Source organism: Erythranthe guttata, chromosome 9, assembly GCF_056151865.1.
Source record: "Erythranthe guttata isolate IM_541 chromosome 9, IM_541, whole genome shotgun sequence".
NCBI lineage: Eukaryota > Viridiplantae > Streptophyta > Magnoliopsida > Lamiales > Phrymaceae > Erythranthe > Erythranthe guttata.
The window spans coordinates 6,996,508-7,015,670 of NC_142541.1; positions in this window are offsets into that span (position 1 = coordinate 6,996,508).

Here is a 19,163-nt window from a genome sequence, read left to right on the forward strand (position 1 = left end):
TGAAAAATGTTTTAAACTTATTCTTATGTATTGGGATAATATTTGGTAGAGTTTGGGTCATAGAGTGAGATAAATTCCCACTTTTATAGTCTTAAGATCACAGACCATAGAGTGAGAATATCCCACATTTATAACCCTATGCCATAACACGTATTGAAGATAATAGAGTGAGAATCTCCCACCTTTATAACCCTATGATCCCAAGACCATGGAGTTAGATTTTCTCACTTTTATAACTCTATATCTTCAACACCATTATAAGACGTGCATGACATGAAAAATCATCGGGAATCCCTTTGGAAGAATCAATCTAAGTTCTCGATAAATAACCTCATATTTTACGAATCCGTCTATCTATGTGGAATTGAACCACCCCTAAGACCTACGGTACCGACTGGTCGTACCCCAGTTATTTACCGTAACCTTGAAAGAGTTTCCTTCTTATTTTTACCTTTTAAAAATCATTACACTTATGCACCCACACATGCACCCATCTACTTACCCTTTTCTCATCCTCACACCCAATGATTAACACATAAACAAGCCAAAGAAAAATCACATAGCAAACCACAAATAAAGTTCCATATAGTCATTTATTCACATAGTCATTTAGGCATAAAAATATAATTCATAGGCAAATACAAGCAATATCCGAATTCTTAAACATGCAAAGACAATCCATTATCAAAAGTTCATTAATTCTAACATTTTGCATGAAGAAAGTTCAAAACCTTAATTCGTACATTTTATGCAAGTCACTACAAGAAAATCTATCTTTAGCGACCAAATTCCCAGCGACAATAAGAGAATGGTCGCTTAATATATACATTTAACAACCAATCGTATTTGGGTTGCAAAATTGAAGTTATTACGACCAACCGATATTTGGCGGCTATAAATGGTCATTGTATCATAGGAAGCCCCGGGTAATAGTACAGAGACCAAAGTTAAAGTCTTTAGCGACAATTTTATATGGTCAATATTGACAATTATTATCAGCGGCCAATTTAATATTAAAATATTATAATTTTTTCAGATATCTCTAACCACAACTAATTTGGTTGCTATTGTATACTCATAGCAACCAGGTTGCTTAAAAATTACTTACAGAAACCAATTTTTACATAGTCGTTAAAAACTTACCTATAGCAACCACTTTGTACATGGTTGAAAAAAAAATGTTTAAGCAACCACATTTTACATGGTTTCTAAAAGAATTTTATTGCGAACATCTTTTTTTTACATGGTAGCTAACAAATTACTTATATCAAAATAATATAATTAATATTAAAGGCAAAAAGTAGTATACAGACGACTTAAAATTTTCAACACTTAAATGGCCCAAAAATGGCCTATTTGTTTTAAGTATTAATTTTAAAGAGATTCAAGTTTTTTAGAATGAATTAAATTATAGTAGATTATTTTTTATGCATTAACTTTATTATACATGCTAAGTTCTATTTATAATAATGCATACAGTTATTATCATCTTATAAATTTATTTTAAAAATAAATATTGTCTTTCACACATAATAAATCTATATTTAGTTATAAATAATATTTAATTATTTATTGAATACTAGATCATCTTATAAAAAGTGTCCGATATTTTTATTTGACTTTGAAATATCCGAGCTTTACTAAATAATTTTTAAAATTTTAAAATTTAGTTAATTAACAGTTCCAATCATAGCTTGCAAATAATAAAATTTCTCCCTTTTATGGTTATAGAATCATTATTTGTTTCAAATTTTGTTATTTTACATTGAACTAATACCTCTAAAGTTTCTCAATTATTTTTGTATATTTTTATAAAATGATTATTTTCGTTACTTTTGTCAATTATTTTTGTAATTAATATATATATATATATATATATATATATATATATATATATTACATTACATTACATTAATTTACATATATACTTCAAAAAAGACTTGGGGGGCAACATTACATTACATTACATTAATTTACATATATACTTCAAAAAAGACTTGGGGTGTGTTGCCCCCGAACTCCCATTTAATTTACGAGCACCGTTTACAATTTGCCCAAAGCCTTTAACTACCTAGACGGCCCTGGTTATTAGCAATAATAAACTTTTGTAATAGTCATAGATCAAAAAGCTCGCCATTTCATTTTATAATATTTTTATTTAATTTAACTTACACTAGGTCTAAAATAGTTAAATGCACAAAAGTTACTGCTACATAAAAAAATGTAAAAGGAAAAATAATTGCTCCGTCAACCTTATTCGGTATTGTGTCATACGTTTCTCGCTTACAAGCTCTGGTAACATTCGTAGATCGGGAAAAAAAGCCTTTCGCCGGAAGGAACAGTGAACATCTCTTCAATATAAGTCCAATTCAATCTTGCTTCTTTTTCTTTTCCTTGTTTCCAATTGCTTCACTTTCGGGTTTCGCACCATTGATACCATTTGGGACAACATCTTTTCGAACATTTCTTTTACTTATTTTCTTACTCTTTTGCTCTTCAACAACACCCGCTACATCCTTATTGTTAGTCAATTGTCTTATAATTGAAACAAAGAGAAAATTATTACACATAAAAATAGGGAAACATTTGGTAGTATTAATAGATATTGAACTTGTGTAATTTGTTGGTGGAGTAATCAATCCACCTGATCCTTTGTTTTTCCATTGTCATAGAATTCAATCTTGTCCTTTACAGAGCCCAAAATGTCCATCTAAATTCCCTAGATGTGCTTCAAGCTATACAAAATGACAAACATATCATCATTAACGGGAACAAAATGATTTAAACATAATACATGTAACCTTATACAACTTAGTTACGAGTTGGAAGTACCTTAGTTATGTTCTCCAAACCATTGAATTGTCGTCACCATCACCAAGAGCATCACATCGAACTGCAAGAGCAATAGTGAAACTTTACCTTGTGCTTAGGTGTTGCTTGACCTATTAAAATTTCGGAGTTGCATGCTTTATCAGGGCCTTCTCTGCACCAAATTTCTGAGTTGCATGCTTTATGATGATTCTTTAGTTTATCTTTATTGTTGGACCGAGTCTCTGAAATTTTCTGCAAATGTTCATAATTAAAATAAAAATCACTAGATGATCTTTTGCCATATGCACTAAAATGACATAAATTAAAAATATATACACTAAACTTTGCAGTCTCCCAAAAGTCACATAACCAAAATCAATCATCGCGACGAGTGATGAGTTTATCATAAACACGTTGTCTAGCTAGTGATACACCACCTTCTTTTTTATTTTTTGAATAGTAGCTATGATCATTTGAACGGAAACAGGAGTATTGTTTAGCAAAGGACTTCCAAATGCAATGAACAACATGAGCCTCCTCCAATTCGTAAGTGAGCTTTTCCTTCTATGTTTAGAGAAAAAATAAGAAAAAATATTCTAATGAGATATTACTGCAATATAACATATATATTATGCCAAAAAAAAAATCAATGAGAAAAGCTACAAACATCACTTACATCCAACTTTCTGCTTTACTAAAGTGTATGCTACTAGTTAAGATATCTGCTTTACTAAAGTGTATGCTACTAGATCTAAAATAATATAGTAAGCATAATAAAAGTAAAAACAAAAAAATAAAAATAATAATAATATATTTATTTAACAGTACCTTTAGTAACAACTCTAGTCTCCTCAAAACATATTTATTTAACAGTCTCCTTCAATAACATATTTAAAGTTCAAACATTACTGGAAGAGAAAATACCTTGATCTCTAGAATTATCATACATTGTTGCTCCCCTAGTTGATGAAGTTGAAATGTTTGAGCTGGCTGAGGACAAAGACACTCTCTTCTTTCTATTTGGAACTACAATATTAAGAAAATAAGATGTCAACTTACATTGGTTCATATATATATATATATATATATATATATATATATATATATATATATATATATATATATATATATATATATATAACTGGAAGAAAGTACCAGTAGTGTTACAGTTCAAAACTTGAGGCAAAGAATGTTCCACCACCATGTCACTGGTTTCAGCCAATGCTTTAGATAACTCCATTTTACACTTCAAGTTCTTAATGTTCTGAGTAGTCGCCATTGCTCTAGCAAACTCTATTTAACGTTTCAGATGTATACTCATGAGTTAGCTTGATATCTAACAAAATAAAATGTTAAAAATCAATGATAAGTATTAAAACAAAGCAAGAGTTGAAAACAACCAAAGTTTCTGTAGGAGACTTATCATAGCAATGACCACCGGTTAACTAGAAAATGCATAAAATATAGATCATGTAAACGACTTACAGCTAAATAACACATACGTAAATTAATAGGTAAAAAAGACTGGTATATATGCATGAAAGTGTAGAATGTCTAAACAAAATCAGTATGTGGGTCTTTAAGTATAGATTAACGATATAACACACAATCTGATAGTGGATGAAGAGGGAATAGGGGTGTGGAGCCACGGAGAGATAACTATTTTTTTGGCGGTAAACAATAGAGGTAATGTTTTGGCGGTAAAGAAATACAACTAATTTTTTTTGAGGTAAAATAAGCCGAGAAAATTGATAGGTGTTTTATTTCTAGCAAACTCCATTTTCATTGATTTGTCGCTACGTGTATGTTGTAAATCAAAGTGCTCTATTTTAGTTTCTCCAAAATGACAGAGAATGAATAACTAAAACGGCTCACTAAAGCATATTAAATCCAAATATTGTTTTTTTTTTCTTTTTTAATTTTTTTCTTTTATTTATTTTATATGTTTCATTGGTTATGATTATGATGGATATATTTAATTGTTTATTATTTGGAAAATACTATAGATTGAGTTTATTTATTTCTAATGCTTTTATTAAAGTTGATTTGTCTCATTCAATTTATAAATTGTTTAATATTAATAAATCGAGAACTATTTATTTGAAATAATTGAATTTGTGTTCTATTAAGATATTAACTACACATATTTATTAGAACAGAATAGTTCAAAATTAATTAAATATAATAATATGCTAAACTATAATTTCTTTTTTTGGGCAAAAAAGATTTTATTATTCAATTATTTGAAGAAATAATGGGGCCTCGTTAAAACCTTGTGAACCTACACAAGGAAAAAGAGTATTCCTACGATGGTAATAAAAAATCGGAGAAACCCCTTATAATTAATCTATTACACAAAAGCCTGACAAAGGAGTAGAAAAGAAATAAACAAAATTGAAAAAACCTAATAAGACTATAGTTTTTATAATTGTCAAACTGGCCCCATTCTAGGGTGAATGTGCAAATATTTCAAATTCTCGCACCAGCCTCCGCTACATCATTACGTTGCATGTCTTCTTGTCTCGTCATAATTTCCAATTTCCGCCGGTTTTGAGCCAAAAAATTAAGATTTTGAAATAATTATTTCATTCCGATTTCCAAATTTCAGGTTTATTAAATTTTTTGATTGGAAATGGAATTATATAAGAAAATATTTGGAATTTCCGATTTCCAAAATTAATTCAGAAAATTCAAGTTTTTTTAGAAAAATAAACAAATAATATATATATATATATATATATATATATATATATATATATATATATATATATATATATATATATATATATATATATATATATATATATATATATATATATATATATATATATATATATATTAATTAGTAGGGATGGAAATCGGAATGAATTTTTTAATTCAGCCACATCCGATTTGGAAACTGTACTATTCATTCTGATTTTCAATTTTTTCCGAATTTATTTGGAACGAAATTGGAATGATATAAAAAACTACCGGAAATTCCAATTTCGATCAGATTTTAGTTGTTGGTATTTTTTTTAGTTTTTGAAATATATAATATAATTTGGTGATATATTTTGTAATTCCATAATACCAGTTATGTTATATTTTATATGAAAAATGTAAATATCGAAGTGTTAAGTAAATTAAAATCTTAGAAAAAGTTAATTGGTATAAAAAACCATACACTAGGCGATTCAATTCATATATGATTCATATCATTTGTACGATTAGGGATGTAAACGAGCCGAGCTTAGCCCGAGCTCGATTCCAATTTGATACGTACTCGAGCTGGAGCTCATCGAGTTTTCTTAGAGCTCATCGAGTTTTTATTATATTTTTTATATATTTAACTTTTTATTTAATATTATTAGATTTTTATTTTTGAAAATTATAATAAGAAATTACCAAATAAAACAACGAAATGTAATTTAATTTTTAATTATTGATATGATTTTATTATATAAATTTTATATCCATTATGCTTATAATAAAAATAAAAATTAACCTAAAATACAAAAGGGCCGCGATCCAGCTTGCGGGTTTGTGAAACCCTAAGAATAAGCTCGGGCTTGGTTCGTCAGAGAGCTCAAGCTCGAAAAACTTGAGTTCGAGTTTAAGCTTTTATCGAGCTGGCTCACCAAGATCACAAGGCGACGCAGCTCATTTACACCCCTAAGTATAATTTAATATCATTAGATATTTTGAGAAAAAAGAAGTATAAATATTAGAATATGATTAGAAACAACTAAAATCATACGTACTCAAACCACTATAATACATTTTAAATTGCACATCTTTGGATATTGTTTCTTCGAGATCACGAGCCGACTCATCGAGATCATGACCTAATTCATCGAGATCACGACCCGACTCAGCTCATTTACACCCCTATGCACAATTTAATATTATATAATATTTTAAGAAAAAAAAAGAAGTATAAACATTAGAATATGATTAGAAATAATTAAATATCATAGTTACTCATTCTTCATTGTGAACGTAGAACACACTTGATGAATCCAGAGTAGCAGTTTTCATTGTGAACGTAGAACAGTCACTGCAACACTTCGAAGAACTTCGAGAGAGAGAAGAGATGAGAGGTAGAGATGTCCCACTTGGCGTGCCAAAATTTGTAGCAACAAATTCTTATCTGCGATTTAAATAAACAAGAAAAACTTGCACGAAGATAATTTGTGGAATTAAAATAAAATTGCGGGTTACAAACTCTAATTTAATCATCTGATTCTTCTCTCAAGAACAATATTCGTTTGAATTTGAATTTCGGAATCGGGTCTTTGACTTGATCATCTCCGGATTTGATTTGGATTTGAATAACGACTTCGAAGGGTCTTGCGACTTGAATCTCGGATCGAACGCTGAACTTTGACGGGTTTTGACTTGAAGACGTCGAGTTCTTGATGGATTTGGCCCTCCAATCTTCCTTCGATCTTGATTTTTTCTTGAAGATCCTGGAGTTCTTGATGGATTTGGCCCTTCAATCTTCCTTCTATCTTGATTTGTTGAAGAACATCCTCGATTTGATGAAGAACGCACTCGATTTGTTGAAGAACGCCTTGAATTTGTTGAAGAACGACTTCAATATTGTAGAGAGAATTTTCTCCTACGATTTGTCTTCTTCTGGAGTTGTGTTTTGAATTGTGTAGAGAGGGTCCCTATTTACAGTGGTAGAATAGAAGTCCTACATAAAGTCTTCTTGATGACGTGGCGCGATTTGATTGGCTCTCTTTAAACTGATATGTATCTCTTATAACTTGGAAGAGAAGAAATAATCCTATTGGCCAATTACTAATTGATAATTATCTCCATAACTTATTTTGCCAGATAAATTATAATTTAATTTAGACAAAATTTAAATTGCTAATTTAATTAACCAATTAATTAATTTTATGCGTCTACAAATGCCCCCTCGAGACTTGTTCACCGACAATGCATCTTGGAGTGAATAAGTCTCGATAATTGCTCAACTTCAGTTGCAGCTTGATCTAGCAAAGCACATATATCTTTTGAAATCATGACTGAACTTAGAGAGATTCTAAGTTGCCTACGTACCCTATAAAGGGATCAAGTCATAACGTAGTTCAAAATATATCCTTTTGAGGGATGTCGTGCACATTTTATACTTATGAGGACAACGGGAAACATTTGCAGTTTAAGCTCGTGCTGAAGGAGCATTTGACTTGAATTTGTAGATAGTTTATGCTCGTATCAAGGAGCCTTGACTTGATTTCGATATATAGATAGTTTATGCTCGTATCGAGGAGCCTTGACTTGATTTGGATATATAGATAGTTTATGCTCGTTTCAAGGAGCATTGACTTGATTTGGATATGTATATAGTTTATGCTCATATCAAGGAGCCTTGATTTGACTTGGATATGTAGATAGTTTATGCTCGTATCAAGGAGCCTTGACTTGACATGGATATATAGATATTTTATGCTCGTATCAAGAAGCCTTGACTTGAGTTGGATAGTTTATGCTCTTATCAAGGAGCTTTGATTTGATTTGAACTTGTAGACATTTTAAACTCGTGTCAAGAAGTACTTCATTTGATTTGGACATGTAGACCTTTTAAACTCGTGTCAAGGAGTATTTCACTTGATTTGGACTTGTAGACCTTTTAAACTTGTGTCAAGGAGTGCTTCATTTGATTTGAACATGTAGACTTTTTAAACTTGTGTGAATGAGTGTTTCACTTGATTTGGACTTGTAGATGTAGACATTTTAAACTCGTGTCAAGGAGTACTTATTTGATTTGGACATGTAAACCTTTTAACCTCGTGTCAAGGAGTATTTCACTTGATTTAGACATGTAGACCTTTTAAACTCATGTCAATGAGTATTTCACTTGTTTTGAACTTATAGACCTCTTAAACTCGTGTCAAGGAGTGCTTCATTTTATTGGGACATGTAGACCTTTTAAACTCGTGTCAAGGAGTGTTTCATTTGATTTGACTTGTCATATTGCATAGGGTGTTGTTTCTTCAAAATACTTGCCCCCATCCTCATGATCTTCTTGTTCTTCTTCAACATATTCTTCTTTGAGCTGGTACGACTTTTGGAATGAAGATTCCTCGACTCCATTTGCATTTATGCGCAATTCCATATCATGTGCTCGAGTGGCCAACTCTTCAAAACTTTTAGGTTGAATTCCCTGAAGGATATATCGGAGTCCCCATTGCATTCCTTGGATGCACAGTTCAATAGCTGATGTCTCTGACAGTCGATCCTTGCAATTTTGCAATTTAGACTCAAATTTATCCAACGGTTGATGTAGTCGATGAAAGGTTCTTTCTTCCATTGGCGGGAATTTTTGAGCTCAATCATGATGCATGTTCTTCGAGTGGTGTAAAAGCGGTTGACAAATTCTTCCTCTAAGTGCTTCCAACTATCAATGGACTTTGTTCCCAAATCAATGTACCAATTAAACGCGTTGTCCTTGAGCGATCGGACGAATTGCTTGACGAGGTAATCTCCATATGTCCCTGCATCATTGCATGTCTCAACGAAGTGTGCCACATGTTGCTTGGGGTTGACTTTGCCGTCAAATTGTTGAAACTTTGGAGGTATATAGCCCATTGGCATCTTTACATCATCAATCCTTTGTGTGTATGGCTTGACATAGGTTGATGGCGACTTCGAGCTTCCTTCCAACTTGTCTTTGATAGTTCCACTGATCAGCGTCATCACTTGATCTACGTGAATCATCCCTTCTGGAGAAACTTGAAAATCTTGAGCTGGAGACTTCTCGTTTTCAACTTGATGTTGCTTTGTGGATGTCTCGACTTCGTCTTGAGCCTCTATCTGATCCACAACTTGACTAGCATCAGCTTTGTCCATCTTGTCGATCAACTTGGCAATTTGAGAATCTCGTTGTTGAACATGCTTTGTGAGTCCCTCAATAGCCTTGGCCAAACTTGCAATTTGCTCTTCCATGGTTTTATCGTTTGTTGTCATGACGGATGCCATCTGTGAGTAGCTTGATGTTGAATGAGTCGTGGACTGTAAAGTCTCTCGTTTTGAATCTCCCACGCCTGCACTTATGTTGACAAGAGGTTGTAAGCCTTTCTCAATGGTTTGGGGCGTCGAGATAGTCTCGAAGGATACTTGCAGCTTCTTAGCCATATCTCTCGTAACTACGCCCACACTTGATGAATCCGGAGTAGCAGTCTTCATTGTGAACGTAGAACAGTCACTGCAACACTTCGAAGAACTTCGAGAGAGAGAAGAGATGAGAGGTAGAGATGTCCCACTGGGCGTGCCAAAATTTGTAGCAACAAATTCTTATATGCGATTTAAAGAGATAATTACAGTTTTGGTCCATCAAGTTTGCACGTTTTTCACTTTTGGTCCCCCATTTACCGCCGTCAACAAAATATACATTAATGTTGTCACATTTTAACACATTTAGTCCCTCCGTCTGTTTGACCGTTAAGTAGTAACGGTCAACGGTTGAATTTAGGGTTTTTCTTAGAGAAAATTGCAATAAGACCCCTGTATTTTTTTATAATATTATAAAAACCTCTAAAATTGTATCCAACCATAATTTAAACCCAATTTCATGAATTAACCAATTTTAACCACTCACCCCGATTTTTCAAAACTTGGTAATCCGACGTTAACTTTCTTTTTAACTTGGTTGACTCTGTTTTCGATAAATCTTTTTTTTGCCGTTGTTGACCGATGTTAAATGTCGGGTTAACAGCGTTGACATTTTTTTTTCTTGATTTTTTTTTTATTTTTATTAAATTGTTGAGTAATGGAAAAATATAATTTAAAAAAAAATTCAAAGTTGATAATCGGCGAGAAAATAATATCATAAAAAAAGTCAAAATAAAGAAAAAAAGGGAAAAGCCAACGCATTTCAATGACGGAAAAATTTTAATACAAAAAAAAAAAGATAAAAAATTAGCGGCTGGTGTTAGCCCCCAAAACCATTGTACTGGAGTGGTTACCTCATTACAAATTACTCCGCACATGCCTAATTCATCTTCTTCATATTTTTTTTGGGAAGAAATTTGGGATGCACCAGCGGTTCCACAAAGAAAAAATTGAAGGGAAGAAATTATGGATTTTAGATTTTTTTTCTTAAATTGTATTTAGGCCCTACAATTTTAAATAAAAACTTTGTTAGAAGTTTGTAATTTTAATATTACGATACTAAATATTAATATAGTATTATTATTGTGTTATACAATAATTGTGTTGATCGGAAAAAAAAGTAACAGGAAAAAGTTCGAAAAAATCAAGAAAAATAAAAAAGTCAACATTGTTAACCGAGAATATATTGTCGGTGAACGGCGTCAAAAACAATATTAAAAAAAAGTCATTGCCGAAAAAAAAAGTAAAAAAAAATCAACGGCGGTCAGCGGTAATGGTGGTAAAAATCGGGGTCGTTTGTCAAAATTGATTAAATGATGAAATTGGGGTTAAATAAGGGTTGAATAAAATTTTAGGGGTTTTTAGAATATGTTAGAAGAATGTAGGGGTCGGAGTGCAATTTTCTCAATGAAAAATCACAAATTCAGCCCTAATTCAACAGTTGACCGTTACTTCTTGACGGTCAAACTGACGGAGGGACTAAATGTGCTAAAATTTGACAACATTAGTGTGTATTTTGTTGACGGCGGTAAATGGGGGACCAAAAGTGAAAACCGTGTAAACTTGGGGGACCAAAATTGTAATTATCCCCGATTTAAACAAACAAGAAAAACTTGCACAAAAATAATTTATTGAATGAAAATAAAATATTGCGGGTTACAAACTCTAATTTAATCCTCTGATTCTTCTCTCAAGAACAATATTTGTTTGACTTTGAATTTCGGAATCGGGTCTTTGACTTGATCTTCTCCGCATTTGATTTGGATTTGAATAACGACTTCCAAGGGTCTTACGACTTGAATCTCGGATCGAACGCTGAACTTTTACGGGTTTTGACTTGAAGATCTTCGAGTTCTTGATGGATTTGGCCCTCCAATCTTCCTTCGATCTTGATTTGTTCTTGAAGATCTTGGAGTTCTTGATGGATTTGGCCCTTCAATCTTCCTTCGATCTTGATTTGTTGAAGAACGCCCTCGATTTGATGAAGAACGCCCTCGATTTGTTGAAGAACGCCTTGAATTTGTTGAATAACGACTTGAATAATATTGTAGAGAGAATTTTCTCCTACGGTTTTTCTTCTTCTTGAGTTGTGTTTTGAATTGTGTAGAGAGGGTCCCTTTTTATAGTGGTAGAATATGAGTCCTACATAAAGTCTTCTTGATGATGTGGCGCGATTTGATTGGCTGTCTCTAAATTGATATTTATCTCTTATAATTTGGAAGAGAAGAAATAATCCTATTCGCCAATAATTAATTGATAATTATCTCCATATATAACTTATTTTGCCAGATAAATTATAATTTAATTTAGACACAATTCCTCTACACCCCTTATAATTAATCTATTACACAAAAGCCCCACAAAGGAGTAGAAAAGAAATAAACAAAATTGAAAAAACCTAAGAAGAATATAGTTTTTATAATTGTCAAATTGGCCCCAGCCTAGGGTGAATGTGCAAATATTTAAAATTCTCGCACCAGCCTCTGTTACATCATTACGTTGCATGTCTTCTTGTCTCGTCATAATTTCCAATTTCCGCCGGTTCCGAGCCAAAAAGTTAAGATTTTGAAATAATTATTTCATTCCGATTTCCAAATTTCAGATTTTTAAAATTTTTGGATTGGAAATGAAGTTATATAAGAAAATATTTGGAATTTCCGATTTCCAAAATTAATGAAAAATTCAAGTTTTTTTTCGAAAAATACACAAATAATATATATATATATATATATATATATATATATATATATATATATATATATATATATATATATATTAATTAGTAGGGATGGAAATCGGAATGAATTTTTTAATTCAGCCACATCCGATTTGGAAACTGTACTATTCATTCTGATTTTCAATTTTTTCCGAATTTATTTGGAACGAAATTGGAATGATATAAAAAACTACCGGAAATTCCAATTTCGATCCGATTTTAGTTGTGGATATATTTTTAGTTTTTGGAAATATATAATATAATTTGGTGATATATTTTGTAATTCCATAACATCAGTTATGTTACTGTACAATTTAATATGATATTATATTTTGAGAAAAAAGAAGTATAAATATTAGAATATGATGAGAAACAATTAAAATCATAGGTACTCAAACCACTATAATACATTTGAAATTGCACATCTTTGGATATTGTTTCTTCGAGATCACGAGCCGACTAATCAAGATCATGACCCGACTCAGCTTATTTACACCCCTATGTACAATTTAATATTATATAATATTTTGAGAAAAAAAAGAAGTATAAACATTAGAGTATGATTAGAAACAATTAAATATCATAGTAACTCAACCAACCAGAATACATTTCAAATTGCACATCTCTGGTTATTTTTAATCTCCAAGTATGAAGGATAAAATAGAATTACAATATAATATTATTTTAAGAGGGTGCATGTTTGGACTTTGGATACACCATACACACACGAATTTGTATTTTTTTCTGGAGAAACACAGGAATTTAAATTTGATTTTGAAGTACATAGTAGCAAGGTTGTAAAAATCGGTAATCGGGTCCGAGTTGGTCAGGCACCGACTCACGATTAATAGGTGCGGCGGTGATTAATCGGTGATAAATCGGAAATAAATCGGTTTTTAAAATTTAATATAATATATTTGTAGATATTATTTATAAATACTCAAAACATAGATAAAAAATATTTAAACATAGTTATATCTCGATCATGTATATATTCTTATAACATAATAAAAGTTTAATAATAATAAGATCATAATACATAAATATCCTTATAAAATATAAATAAAAAGGCAATTTTTTTTGAATTTACATACATTCTTGGCATACATCATTAGTTATTTAACAATAATAATTAACATAAACAAAATAAAGCATAAACTCATTTTTTTAAATTAAAATCCCAACTTTTATTTTGATTTATAAAAAAAAAAAAAAAAAAAAAAAAACGGATTTTAGACCGATTTTTTGCCGATTTTTGCCACCGAAGTTTGACCCGCCTTAAAGGTTTGACCGCCTCCGAACGCCTCAGACCGCCTCGGACCGCCTCAAACCGCCTCACAAGCAAAAAATCGATTTTTCATACTTTTACACTAAAATCGTAAAGGTTTTGGACCGTCTCCGCCTCGGCGACCGATTAATCGGCCACCTCAGCCGATTTTTAGAACACTGCTTAGTAGTAGTATTAGTAGTAGTAGTGGTAGTAGTAGTATTACTATTAGTATTACTATTATTATTACTATTATTATTACTATTATTATTATTATTAGAAGTAGTTAGCTCATAATATTACATTTAGGGAAAATAAGGGATAACCCCCTCGTTGGGTAAAATAATATAGTGTGAGCCCAATTTATAATTGACACTTTATAAACAAGGGCAAATGACGAAAAGGCCCATCACATGGGACTTAAATGCATTTTGGTCCACAAAAAAAATAGTTTCTCAATTAAGTCCATCCCCATGTCTTTAGACAAAAATACCCTCAATAATATAATATTTATCAATTCCACCCATTATACTCTAACTTCCTTAATATTACACATTGACCCCGAATTTAAACAAATATATCACATTAACCCCCCAAACTTTTTTTTTTCAGAAAATAATTTTTTTTCTGAAATATTTTTTTCCGGTCAGATTTCGGCGTTGACTTTTTTTTTGTTTGGAATTGTTTTTCTTAGAATTCTTTTTTAATTAATATTACTGTCTTGGCTACTAAATTACTGTCTCAGACAGTAATATTACTGTTTGGGACAGTAATATTATGAATATTATTTTTCCGAACAATAATATTATTTATATTATTGTCTAAGACAGTTAAATTACTGTTGGAGACAGTAATTTAACATCCAAGGCAGTAATATTAATTAAAATATTTTTTTTAAGGAAAAAAAAAAGTCAATTAACAGTTAAATTACTGTCTGCGACAGTTAAATAACTGCCGGAGTCAGTAATTTAGCAACGAATAGAATAATATTAATTAAAAATATTTTTTTAAGAATAAAAAAGTCAATTAACAGTTAAATTAATGTCTCCGATAGTTAAATAACTGCTGGAGACAGTAATTTAGCAACGAATACAATAATATTAATTAAAATATTTTTGAAGAAAAAAAAAAAAACAAAAGAGTCAATTAACAGTTAAATTACTGCCGGAGACAGTAATTTAGAGGCCAAGACAGTAATATTAATTAAAATATTTTTTTAAGAATAAACAAAATTATAAAAATAAAAAAAAAAATTAAAAAGTCAACTCCGGAGACCCGGCGGTCAACGGCAGTTGACCGGCCGGAAAACAAATTTCAGGAAAAAAAAATTTCAAAAAAAATAAAAAAAAAAAGAAATAAAGTCAACGCCGGCGACCGGCGGTCTCCGGTGGTGTCGGGTCAAAATTGAAATTAGGGTTAAAATTGGTTAATTGATGAAATTGGGCTAAATTGGGGTATAACTCATGAAATTGGAGTTAAATTGGGTTTAATGAATTGGTGATAATTTTGGTATATATAAATGGATTTTCTTTATTTGCAAATAAGTTTGAATGGGTTGGATTTATTTGAAAGACAAAAAAGTTGGATGTCCCTCTTTTAAGTAAGTGCCCTTGTCATGGGCCTATTTGCCATTACTAGGGGTGGAAATCGGAACGAAATTTCAGATTTCCGCCGATTCCGATCCTAATATTTCCGATTATGGAACTATTTTTTGTAATCCGATTTCCAAAATTCCGATTTCCGAATTTTCCGAAAAAAATCGGATCGGAATCTGAATTTGATATTAAATTTTCGGAATTTCCGAATTCCGATCCAAAAATAATTCCGAAAAATTCCGAATATTTCCGATTTTTTCCGAATTTTTGATATATTTAAAAATTATTATACGGTTATACCTTTATATATATTCAATATTTTTATACTAACTGGGGCATGACTTTCCAATTTGGACTGGGCTGCAAACTTTTTATTTAAAAAATTAACATATGAGTTATGACCCATTTGAATTGGCCCAATATACAAAGTTACAAACTACAACTTGCCCATATCAGACCTAATCACCTAATTCATCTTCTCTGCTTCATTCCTAGCAGAGGTGCGCCGCTTCTTCTTCCAAAAAAAGAGAAAGAAAAAAAAAGTGTAGTCCAGTTTTTACTTCTTCGTTCTTCTCAGTCCGACCTTTACTCAGGCTTCTTCTCTGTCGTTAGTTGTTCCTCGTCGACTTAATTCTTCGTCAGTCATTCGATCGATCTTTACCATCTACAGAGAACCTTATTTTTATTTTATTTTTGTAATTTTAGTAGATATTTCGTAATTTTAGGAGTTATTTATGTGTAACATGTCTATTTGTTCCGGTAATATGAAAGTAATAGAAATTCTTGATTGTTGTTGGGTTTTGATTTGTTCTTTGCTCTTTTCGATTTTTATTTTTACATTTTATCTTCTTTTTCCAGAAAATTCCGAAAAAATTCCGAATTTCCGAAAATTCCGAATATATCGGAATCAGAACTCGTTTTTAAATTCCGAATATTTCGGAATCGGAATCGGAATTGAGATTTCAGTTCCGAAAAAAATCGAAAATTTTCCGAAGAGCCTATTTCCGATCCGATCCGTCCGATTTCCACCCCTAGCCATTACCCCTATAAACAAATACATATAATATTTTTTGAATTGTGTGACTCCCCCTAGTCTTATGTTAATGCACATTATGCTTTTTTTATCCATATTTTTGTCTTTTATCTCTCTTCTCCTTATTTCTCTTTTATCTGTCATTTTATATTCTCCCTTCATTTCTCTCTCTTCCTTTATCCCCCACTTTGACTTGTTTTTTATTTTTTATTTTTCTTCTCCCTATCTTCTCTCTCCTCTCTCATCCCTCTCTTCTGCCATTTTCTCTCTTCTCGTCACTTTCTGATTCTTGTTTTTTCTCTTTATTTTTCTCTATTTATTCCCACTACTTTGCCTTTTCTTCTGCATTTCATTTTTTGGCCATTGAAATCAATCTAGTTTCTACTCTATAAATTTTCGTGTTTTCACCAAAGATGAGATTTATTATCGTCAATATTCCATTTTACAACACCATAATTTCTTTAATCGAATAATAATATAGTTAATTAAAGAAAAATATATAGTTAACTATCATTTTTTTATAGTTGACATCGGAAAAATTATAGTTGACTATCTAATTTTATAGTTGACTCTGGCAGCAATATTGTTAACTACCCATTTTTTTTTATAGTTGACTACATTTTTTTATAGTTGACATCGGAAAATTATAGTTGACTTCGGAACAATATAGTGAACTACCTGTAATTTATAGTTGACTCTGACAACAATATTGTTAACTACTCATTTTTTTTTATAGTTGACTACATTTTTTTATAGTTGACATCGGAAAATTATAGTTGACTTCGGAACAATATAGTGAACTACCCGTAATTTATAGTTGACTCTGGCTGTAGATGACTACAATATTTTATGTTTTTTGCCATATGATTTATTCTTTGTTGTGGACTCTGATAAAATAAATTTCGTGGGAAACAAAATTTACGAGTCATCAAATAATGCGACCATGGATTTGTAGATCTAAAAAAACAATATTGTTTAAACTCTATTTTTGAGTAATCAACCAGGCAGTATTCTGAACCGTAACATATGGTCGCCGCAAACCACCGACGTCCATGCACACAACCGCTCACCGCCGTGCTGCACATAACCGCCTTCCGCCGCCAACGTTGTGAACCGCATCCCATCGCTGCTAGTGCACACTGCTGGCCCTTCACCATTGTTGAACATAGCAAACTGTCTTTGTTGAGAAGATGGAAGAGAAAATTTGGAGAGAGGTGAGATGGAGAAGAAGAGAAGATGATGGAGAGAACGTGTTTTTATGAAGATTTGTTCAAGAGAAATATTTGGAATATCTTCAGCGTAATTGCAGTGGTTTAGGAAGATAGTTAACTTCTATGAATGTATCTGTTTTCTCGTAAGATTAGGCGGGTTTTTTTCTAACACAAAATATGAGGGTACACATGGTAAATCACTAATTGAGGGGGTTTGCCTTATTAAAATTAAATGGGGGTGGTTATTCCTAATATTTTTCTTACTGAGGGGTTTATATCTCATTAACCCTTACATTTATTATTATTAATATCTTTATTATATAAGTATAGTAAATAAAATATAGAAAAGAGGTGAAGAAAAAAAACAAAACAAAATTGATCTTCCATATTGCCTTTATGAACACGAACGCCATCTCTCTTTCTCTGCCCTCCAAAGAAAACTATTTTGTTGCCTTCTTTCTATTTTGTTGATCAAGGTATCTCTTGCTATCAATTTCTCATAATATATATAAAGTTGTCCTAACGAATTTACTTTTAAAAAAGCCCTAGTTCTGCTAAATTTATTTGCTCTTTATTTTTAATTGAGGGTGCACATGTTCTTGTGTTGGGTTGTATGATTCATTGTTTAGAAATCAATTTTGGTGTGATTCTCGAGTACTATAACAATTTAGAACCAGTCATGTCATCCGAGAGTTGTTTATGTTTCTCTACTTTGAATTACACATCATAACATTTAGTCTCTTTTGTTGCACACTGGGCAATGCAAATTTGTTAGTAGGATTAAATAGTTATTGGTACCCAATTCAATATGATTCTTTGATCAGTAATTTTTTTATTTTTTTCTTCGACCCTGTGTTATTTTTTGCTTCAATTTGATTAGTTAGGGGTGGAAATTGGAATGTTATTTTCGAGTTTCATCGATTTATATTTGAATACGTCAGATTTTAAAAAAAAAATCATCCCAGTTCCGATTATTCCATCTGACATTTTTTGGAATGGAATTTGGGACACATTGTATTTTGAATTCTCATTATATTATGAATTCTAATCCGATTTGAATATTTGGAAATATTACTAAAAGTTATGGGTTTCTTATCTTCCCGAAATTGCATATTAAATATGTAAATGGTTTTTCACTTGCGAAAAAAATTTGGACTCTTAAAAAGTGGTATTTTTGATATGTCCGATTTTCACCCCTAACATTAGGTGTTGCAGGAAATTAAGTTCTCTATGATTTGTTTTTTTCTTTTTTAAGCTCCACTATGATGACATTATTGAGTGAGAGAGAATGTTTAGTGAAGCATCATTGTGCATATGTGATACATATATAACTAAAAATATAGTAGATTGGTTTAATTGGTTTAATTAATTATGTAATTGTTACGTAATCTAATATTTTTATCTCTCTTTTCTGTACAATATAAAG